The following is a 10,371-nucleotide window of genomic DNA, read 5'->3' as shown; positions in this document are numbered from 1 at the left end:
TTGCGAGGTGCGCCTGCTGCTTTCGGCACAGGGAGGAGAGGGCAGGGCTGCGGGGGATTCTGTGGCTGGCTGGAGCAGCATCTAATAACTAACTCTCAAAATAAAACAAAATAAAAACAAAACAACAAACAAGAAAACACCAGACATTATGATACACACTTACAATTTGGACCGATTTTTTTTTTCGAAATTCTATATGCGAAAAGTGAGCGCGAGAGCCCTCGTTGCGCCTGCTTGCTGCTGAAGTCAAAGTAAACTTTATTGTCATCTCCGCTACATACAGTCCAGTATATAGAGAGACGACGAGGCTCCAGTTACAGCAGTGCAAGTAACCAAACAATAAATATAAGAAGAGTAAGAAAATAAATATACACTTTAGGACTCGGGGTAAAGGGATCAATAACAATTTAAAATTTATATTTTGATGATTTAATGTCTCATAGACAACCCGTGGAACGGGTTCTTAATGTTGTAAATCCAAGCCCATTATGTATTCATGATTTGAATCATGGGTTGTGTGAAATCCCAGAAATACACCTAAGACAAAGTGAATCTGTGAACTAAGGTGTAGGTCTATTAGGTTATGTTGTGGTGATCCTCGAGTTGGGGGATTTGTGTTCATACTGGAGTCCAAAATTAAAACCAATGGAAGATGGACAAGAAAAGTTCAAAGCCATCAGGTGCTCAGTTTAGAAAAAATAGAAAAGAAGAGGAGGAGAAACGAGCAAAAGAGGGAGTGTTCCTCTGGCGCCAAACAGGCTAGGACCGCCACTGCTCCCTAGTCACGAGTAATTTGAGGATTTAAAAAACAAAGAAACAACGACAGCAAAAAACAAAAACCTCCGGATCTAATGAACATCTGAACACCTTATAACGGCTATAAGGTCTACATATTTGTGAGCACTAGCTTCAAACTAGCTGCACTAGCTGTACACAGCTTATTTGAAGGGTGGTCAAAGTAACTCAAGTACTTTCACCATCTACGCTCCTGTTTGGTGTGACATCAGTTGACTATTTTGGCTGATTTGTTTCCTCTTTACAAAAAATAAGAAAATGGAGTGCATCCTAAGCTTTTGCGGAAAGTGCTGGCATTCTTGTATCCACAGAAGAAATGTGTTAACCCTTTTAAGTCTGACAGGTGTTTTCCTGGGTAAGTGAAAACGGTTATTTAATTACTGCAATTAATGATAGCGACAGCTGTTGACCATTTATGGCCATAAACTGTACATGGACAAAGCTAATGCTAGCTGGCTATTAATTTTCCTACAGTATGCTAAATCCCGAAGTTTATAATGGGTCTTTGACTTATGATATGAAGTATCTTGAGGTCACTTCTATACACTGGCTTTATAAAATAAATAATTAAAGCCGAACTGAATTTGAACATTCCGGTTGAAGTTATTTTTAATCCCATGCAAACGTACACCTATCTGGAATAACCCTGACATATTACAAAACAATAATATGATTAATTTCCCAGAATGGAGTTGTAAAGGAATTAAATACTTAGAACATATATTAGAGGGAACAGAATTTATTCCATTTGACAGACTAGTTGAACAATATGGGATCAACAAGACAAGGTTTTTAGAATATCAACAAATTAAATCCATAGTAAAAAAGAAATTTAACCTCAGTCAAGTTGAATTACAAACACCACTAAGTGCGGCACATTTTCTTACTCTTAAATCCCCCAAATTATTATCTAAAATATACAGAACACTTTCTAAATTAGATGAATCAATATCCCTTCCTACTGCAAAGTGGGAAGCAGATTTATCAGTCAACCTAGACCAAAACTTCTGGTCTCAGATTTGCTTAAAAACTTTTAAATTAATTAAAAATCCCAGTCTGCAATTAATACAATACAAAATACTTCATAGAGTGCACTATACAGGTCATCGGATGTTCAAGATGGGCTTTACATCTTCCAACAACTGCTCACACTGTCAAGGCAATACACCAGACAATTACATCCACGCTCTTTGGTTCTGTCCACCAGTGCAAAAGTTTTGGCGCGAGATATGTGAAGACTTATCAAAATGTCTGAAATGTAACATTCCAACCTCCCCCTTAGTGTGTTTGTTGGGCAGCTTAGATAATGTCACTTCAGAAAAGAATATAGCCCATATGATCTTCACTGCCCTATGCATAGCCAAGAAAACAGTCCTCATGAACTGGAAAAATAAAAATAATCTTAATTCTAACCAATATAGAAATTATCTATTAGATTACATTAGTCTTGATACAGCCTCTGCCACCACATCAGATCAATTGCTCTGGGCCCCTTTTATCAGCTCCATCACCTAGTGGGGGTGGGGGGGTCATAGTTTGGTCCCGCCTTCACTGTTGTGATTGGTGAGGGGGTAGGGACAGGCTTAGGGCGTCGGGGGGTTCCCCGGAGGCATCTTCCTTGGGGGGCTCAACCCGGGGTAGCGGTCACGTCCGGTTGAGGGCTCTGTTGGCTCTCAGGTGACTGTTTCCTCGCGGCTGCGCGCAGCGGGGCTAGGGGAGGGTCTGTGCTGACGGACGTGGGTTACTGACCTGGCAACCTGGCTGCCCCTGGGTGGGTCCGGGATGGGCGTGAGGTTCTGGGGGTGCTCCGTCTCTGGGCGGGGGCCCGGGCCGGGCCTCGGGGGCTCGGGTCCTGGTTGGTGTGTTGCCGGGGTTGTGGGCGGGTGGGTGCATGGGGGCCCGGCCCTGGAGCAGGGTGCCGCCGGTGCATCGAGCCGCCTGGGGGGCTCTTCAACTGGTGGGGGAGATGGTCACATCTGGCAGGAGCTTTCTTCTCTCAGGAACTCTCTGCAGGAGGGGGAGATACAGGAGAGGTGGAGGAAGATCTCAGCCTGGGCGTTTACCGTCTTATGTAGTCTGGAAGATGTGTGGTTGGTGGGGTGGGTGCAGTTTTCTCTGTGGTGGGGTTGGGTGGACTGTCCAGGGCTCTGTGGAGCCGGGGGGCGCTACTGCACTGGGCCCCGGTCTGATGGGCCTGGGCCCCCCTTCCCTGGCGGGTCGCGGAGGGTGGGAGTGCCTACTGGGGTCAGCGGGGGAGCTGGCCCCAGGGAGGGGTCACTTGCCCCTCCCTTCCTTCCCTCCCCATCTCCAGCTGCCTCCCTCTTCCCGCTCCTCCACAACCACCCACACATGCAGGGCCTTGGAGTGGGGGTATGTCACCAGGGTGCAGAGGAGGCTACCCCCCCCCCCCCCCCCCCCCTGTCCCCTTCTGGCTGCCTCTGCCTCAATTTTATCCCACATCTTAGACATTCACATTATTCACACTCTCATTACACATACATATAGGATCTTGGGGGTGGGCACAATCACGGAGTCCAAATCACCATCAGGGTGTATACCTCACCCCTGACGTCGTTGCCCACCTCTCAATTTTAAATACACTTAGTCATTGAGGGTTAGCAGGAGGGACTATGCGCTTACCTGCTGCTCCTTGGCAGGTAGCTCCATGCCCTCCTGGGTTTTAATTGCACCTTAGAACACATATGCATCAACACTACAATGAGCGGGTGGAGGGAGGTTTGGAGTCTTCTCCCACCCCCATTCTCTGCGGCCTGCTGGAGCGGGAGGGCTAGTAGGAGGAGTTGGCCGTCCGACTGCGGTCTGGGGTGTGGGGCCTCCCTGCTGCTGCGGAGTCGGGGTGGTCTGCCTCTCCCCACCGCAGGGAAAAGGGTAACACCACCTGGGTCTGGGTGCAATTCCCCCCTCCAGGGGCAAGGGTACCTAGACCCGGATTGTAGAGTACGCTTGGGGAGTGTGATTGTGTGTACAGCGTCTCTTTATGTCTGTCTCCACGTTGGTTGAGTGTGGAGTGAGTGCATATGAGAGCATGAGGGTGGGAATGGATGTTTGTGTCTGTGTGTGCCTGTATGTCTGTGTCTATATGTCAGGTTGGGTATCAGACGCCACCTCTCTGGGGACACCTCAGGCCCTCCAAGGTTTGGAGGCCTATCTCCACCCACCACCACTTCCCCTGCCGGTGGCGGACTCCCTCAGGTGTCGGTGTGTTGGTGGTTCTTTGTGTCTGGGGGTGGGCGTCCGGGTACACACCGGCTCACTCCTTGGCGGCCGCTTGTCGGGGCCTGGGGCCTGGGGCTCGCTCGGGCCCCCTTTGGAGGTGGGGTGCCCCCGGCCTCTCGGCCTAGGGCTCGGTCACTCAGGCGCAGCTGGGGGCCGGCGGAGCTCACGGGCGCGTCACTGCAACCCCCCCTGGCTTCTGCTCCGCGGCTGCTGAGTGAGCCCTCATCTGGGACTCTCCTCAGCTCTTACTGGAACAGTGGCGCGGCTGCCCCTCTGTTGGTCTTCCATGGTCTTTTGTGTTCTGGGGGCCTCTGGATGTCTGGAGTTTTGATCTCCTCCATACCCGCTTCACACCCTGGAGGACGGGGCTGAGGCCCCCCCACACTCCCTAGCAGATCATTACATGGAGAAACCTTTGGAATGCAAGCATGCTGATCCACACAGGTATGCACACATGGGTATTCACAGACGCGGACTAAAGCTTTCTTGGCTGCTGCCTCAAAGCACACTGTGCGCTGTCTATCTTGCGTGCTGCACAATATTGTTTATTACTTAGTAAATACTGATATCTATGACTAGCTAGTTTATTGTGATGGTGCTTTGTTTTCTCTATTATTATGTTGCTCTTTGTTGTTTGCTGTCTCCTCTGTTTGTTTGTTTGTTTGTTTGTTTGTTTGTTTTTCTCCATACAGGTGACCCAGGAGTTTTTTTTTTTTTTTTGTTGTCTCTTTTCCCCCCCCTTCTCACCGTCTCTTCTCCCCTTTGGTTTTCTTTCTTTCTCTCCCCCTCTCTCTCTCATTCATTCCCCCTGTCCTATTTATTAAAAAAAAAAAAAAAAAAAAAAAAAAAAAAATGACAAAGGATGAACTGAAGCTCTGCCATCACGTAATGTCGCATACTGCTGTTTCTGATGTCATTTAAAAAAAAAAAAAAAGAAGTTATTTTGAGAACACTAGCAAAAAAACTTTAACAGTACTTTTAAATACAAGTAATAAAGCAGTTAGCAATTGGGCTAATATAATGCTAATTTTGGTACTTGTTAAATTTTACTAAAACAGTAATAATGTATAGCCTTAGCAGGAAGAAAACGGGGGCTTAAAAATATTTCAAACAGGCTTTGGGTTTTAATGCACCTTAAATTCTTTTAGAGTGGATTTAGTTCATTCCTTGATTTGAAGTTGATTTTGGAAGTTATGGGTGTTAACTGTTAACTAACAGTGAATTAAGCTAATCAAACTTCAACCCATTAAATGTGGGATGATGAGCAAGATTGTGTGGGCTCTTTATATATGCAGGGGGTTAATGCTATGAGAATTTACGTTTTAATAAGAATATAAAACTTTAAAAAAATGAACACAGGAGACTGCAGATGACAAATGTGGCATTTGGCATGTTAAGGGCTATTTGAGTGCAACGAACACAGTTCCTTTATTGTAAATACCATAATAAGGGTGTAAAACAAAGCTAGAATTCGTTCTTGTGGATTTATGTATTCACCTTTTCTCTCTATCTAATTTTTTCACCTGGTGTTCTATCTTGCAATCATAGGTTTAGTAAGGAGGCTTACATAAATGATCACATTTTGTTTTGTAGCCACACATTTCTTGTGAAACTCAAAAGATCTACATAGCTTAGGATTTGGTTGTGACCACCAAATCAGTGTAAGCAGCAAAAATTGTGACACTTTAACGTGCACATAGCCCATGATGACATTATTCTGTTTTCTTCAGTCATTGAATAAAACCCAAGCTTTATGAACCTGTATGAGCTACATTGATGACTTTAGAAAACTAGAGCCATTATGTGGATGATCAATAAACTGAAAACTGTAGAAGTGGAGGGGAAAAGATAGTTGGTGCAGCTATTTACAGCAAATTAACAGCATCTGAACATTATGTTCTGAAGAAGCAAAAATACTGTGTGCCAAGGTCTCTTCAGAAATGGTGGTTGTAAACAACTCATTATTAAGGGAAGGAACATGGGACAAAAAGTTAATTTATGCCAAATTACACAAGAACTGAACAGAAACTTTGTGACAACAGGTTGTATGGTGGTATGAATCAAAATGTGAGGTTTTGGATTAATTTTTGTCAGTATGTATGATAGAGGCCAGGAGAGAGATACAACAATGTGTGTCTACCTGCTAGCTTTAAAGTACAGCGGAGGTTCGGACATTCAAATTGATGAAATCGTGGATTGTGCCTGATTTTTATCCATCATATTATACCAAAGACTGAAAAAGTCTGATTTGTAACAAACAAACAGCTTTTAGAAAAGCTTTAACTATTTAGGAATTACAGGCAGTTTTAAAGAAAATCTCTTATTCTCAGAGCATCAGAAGTAAAATAAAAAGTTGGAAAAACTAACACCACTTCATTCTCTTCCACTTATCCTTATCAGGGTCACAGGGGTTGGAGCCTTCCCCAGCTACCATAGGACAAAATGCAGCATAAACCCTGCCAATCTGATGCAATGCTAACACAGAGAGGCGGGAAACAATTTACACTGAGATCCACACCTATGGGCAATTTAGAATCACCAGTTAACCTAACCCCACAAACAGCAAGTTTTTTGGAAGAAACTGGGGTACCTGGAGAGGACCCACACAAACATAGGGAGAGCATGCAAACTCCATACAGATACTGGCGTCGAACTCAGCGCTTTTGTGCTATAAGGCAACAGTGCTAACCCCCACAACACCATGCTGTCCACAAATGAACATAACTACAAATATAAAGACTTTTTTTTTTACTTGGATGATGTAGCTAATGTATCCCTGAGGTCTGCCAGGCCTTTACTGCAGGCCTTTCAGTTGCTGCTTGTTTGTGGATCTCTCTCCCTTTAGTTTTGCCTTCATTAACTGGGTGGGTGGAGATTGGCTGACTGACTTGGCCATTAAAGAATAAACAGTTTCTTTATCTCACTTTATAAAGTTTTTGCTACCTCTTTAATTTCATTTGGGTTATAAACCTAGTGATGACCTCCTTCACTTGCATCGGCATCTCTTTGGACCTTGTATTGAGAGTTCAAGTGAAAAAATACCAAATACAAAGTAACCACTTGGAATCAACTCCAGATCTTTTATATGATTAATTTTTCATGGGATAATATGGGAACAGGCCTCACCTGACCATGAAAACAGCTTTTCAGTCAAATATTCAATTATGTTTGAGCCTCTGAAAATGGGGGCTACGTATAAAACTTACTGTAATTCCTAGTTAATGAATTAAAAAAAAAACTTTCTGAAACCTATTGATTTAAATCTGAAACTCTGAATTTTGGTTGTTTGATTTAAAATTCAGTGTTGTGTTATATAAAGAGACAATTACAAAAATTGTGACATTGTCCAATTGCTTATGGATCCAACTGTATTGCTGTATCTCAAAGGTGTGTAGGTATGGGTGCAATTTTGAGGACCTACGCCAAGCTGACAAAGTTTCAAAGAATCTACACTCAACAAAAATATAAACGCAACACCTTTGTTACTGCTCCCATTCCCCATGGGATGGACGTAGAGACCTAAAATTCATTCCAGATACACAATATAACCATCCCTCCCAAACAGTGGTCACAAATCAGTCCAAATGTGTGGTAGTGGGCACATCTGCTATATTGAGATACTCCATCCCACCTCACAGGTGTGCCACATCAGGATACTGATCTGACATCATGAGTAGTGCACAGGTGTACCTCAGACTGCCCACAACAAAAGGCCACCCTGGAATGTGCAGTTTTTTGCGCTATTGGGGGTCTGGGGACCCAGAACCGGTCAGTATCTGGTGTGGCCACCATTTGCCTCATGCAGTGCAACACATCGTCGCATGGAGTCTATCAGATTGTCAATTGTGGCCTGTGGAATGTTGGTCCACTCCACTTCAATGGCTGTGCGAGGTTGTTGGATATTCGTGGGAACTGGTACACGCTGTCGTATACGCCGGTCAAACACATCCCGAACATGCTCAATGGGTGACATGTCCAGTGAGTATGCTGGCCATGCAAAAACTGGGACATTCTCAGCTGCCATCTGCCCTGAACAATGTGAACCATGATTCATCCGTGAAGCGCACACCTCTCCAACGTGCCGGACGCCATCGAATGTGAGCATTTGCCCACACAAGTCTGTTACGGCGACGAGCTGGAGTCAGGTCAAGACCCCGATGAGGATGACGGGCATGCAGTTGAGCGTCCCTGAGACGGTTTCTGACAGTTTGTGCAGAAATTGTTTGGTTGTGCAAACCAATTGTTCCAGCAGCTGTCTGGGTGGCTGGTCTCAGACGATCTTGGAGGTGAACCTGCTGGATGTGGAGGTCCTGGGCTGGTGTGGTTACACGAGGTCTGCGGTTGTGAGGCCAGTTGGATGTGCTGCCATATTCTCTGAAACGCCTGTGGAGACGGCTTATGGTTGAGAAATGAACATTCAATGCACGGGCGACAGATCTGATTGACATTCCTGCTGTCAGCATGCCAATTGCACGCTCCCTCATTGCTTGTGGCATCTGTGGCATTTTGCTGGGAGACAAAACTGCACATTCCAGGGTGGCCTTTTGTTGTGGGCAGTCTGAGGTACACCTGTGCACTACTCATGATGTCAGATCAGCATCCTGATGTGGCACACCTGTGAGGTGGGATGGATTATCTCAATATAGCAGATGTGCCCACTACCACACATTTGGACTGATTTGTGACCACTGTTTGGGAGGGATGGTTATATTGTGTATCTGGAATGAATTTTAGGTCTCTACGTCCATCCCATGGGGAATGGGAGCAGTAACAAAGGTGTTGCGTTTATATTTTTGTTGAGTGTATATCGGTTTCTCAGGAGAAATACTGATGCGGATGCTTCAGTTGGTCACTGTTCCTCTCATTGTGTCAAGTGTGATTATGGATAAGCCATGAGTACTTTTCCTACCAACTATTACATTAACTCCCACATTTTCTACACCTGGATTTTAAATGACCAAAGTGGTTGTTCGTCAAATGTCTGATAAAAATCAATAATAAATATATCTAAGAATAATTCTCCTTGCGGTTTTAAATTTAACAATGAAAACTGACATAATGACAATCCTATATGAAATTTTTAACAAAGCTACATTTTGACAGTTGTCTGAGACACATCACTCCACAGCTCACTGATCAAACAAACTGCAGTGGTTTCAATGTGGACGCAACACAGAAAGATTTATGATCAGGAAAATGTATTATTTTTCTTCTTTTAGGTATTATATGGTTTGTATTTTCTTTAGCCGTATTGTAAAGTAATTTGACTGTTTTTTTTCTTTGTATTATTTTTATACCATGTCTTTAACAGGAGTTTGTGGTGTAAGTGTTGGCATATCCAGAAGAATCACTGCACGAGCGATAATATACTTTGTCTCAACCACTGTTTTGTCTGTAGGTGTAGGTAAGAGAAATTTTGTTTTAGCTTCAGGAATCTTTGCTTATCTTTTAAGACCTTTGTTTTTCTATGTTAAAGCATTAGACTTCCCAAAAATATTATCTGTATATCTGTGCACTCCATAATGTTTGGGACAATGACACATTTTTTTTGCCTCTGTTCACCACCACAGGGGATTATAAATCAAACAATCAATTTTACAAAAGGTAAAAAGTTATATCTGTTTTTGTACATGGTCATGGAAGAGCATGGTCTTTTGGGTTGAGATAAGGTAATTGATCACCATATTGATTGTTTCATTTACAATCCACTATGATAGTCTACAGAGGCAAAACTAATAAATTTAGACCTGCTTAAGCAGAGTGCGTTGTTTTTGTTGCTGCAGAATATTTATTTCTCTGTTAAAACTCTTATTATATATTGTAGGAATATTGTTGGTAGTGGTGATCAAGCCTGGGATGACACTGTTTTTGATGATGACGATGATGAAGCCTTCTCAACAGTGGATGTCTTGTTGGATCTAATAAGGTAAGAAGAAAATTTGTTTTCTCAGAATCCTTCCTAACTCTTACTTTTCTTGCATTTATTTAGGTGTCATTTTCCAGTTTAGCATGATTTAGATCAGTCAGTCAAATCCTTTAATCTGAGAAAAACTTCTTTAACTTTATAAAAACAAACAAATATAAATTTTCTCTTAATGTGCATTGCTGCAGCTCTCATTTTCACCCTCTGTCTGAAACAACTGGTTTTTGCTCATCTTTGATGAAATGGGGAGTCTGTTGTGATTGGTCAGCTGGCCTAGCTATAATGGAAATAAAAAATCAAATTTAATCTGTGTTTCGTGGCGCACAATAGATCCAGGAACAGAAACGGAAGAAACTGCTACATTATATAATTCCACATTATATTGGTGTAATGGAATGTTGTTACCATTTCTAACA

This window comes from Rhamphochromis sp. 'chilingali' (genome assembly GCF_963969265.1).
Source record: "Rhamphochromis sp. 'chilingali' genome assembly, chromosome: 4".
Taxonomy (NCBI): domain Eukaryota; kingdom Metazoa; phylum Chordata; class Actinopteri; order Cichliformes; family Cichlidae; genus Rhamphochromis; species Rhamphochromis sp. 'chilingali'.
This window is presented reverse-complemented; position numbering follows the sequence as displayed.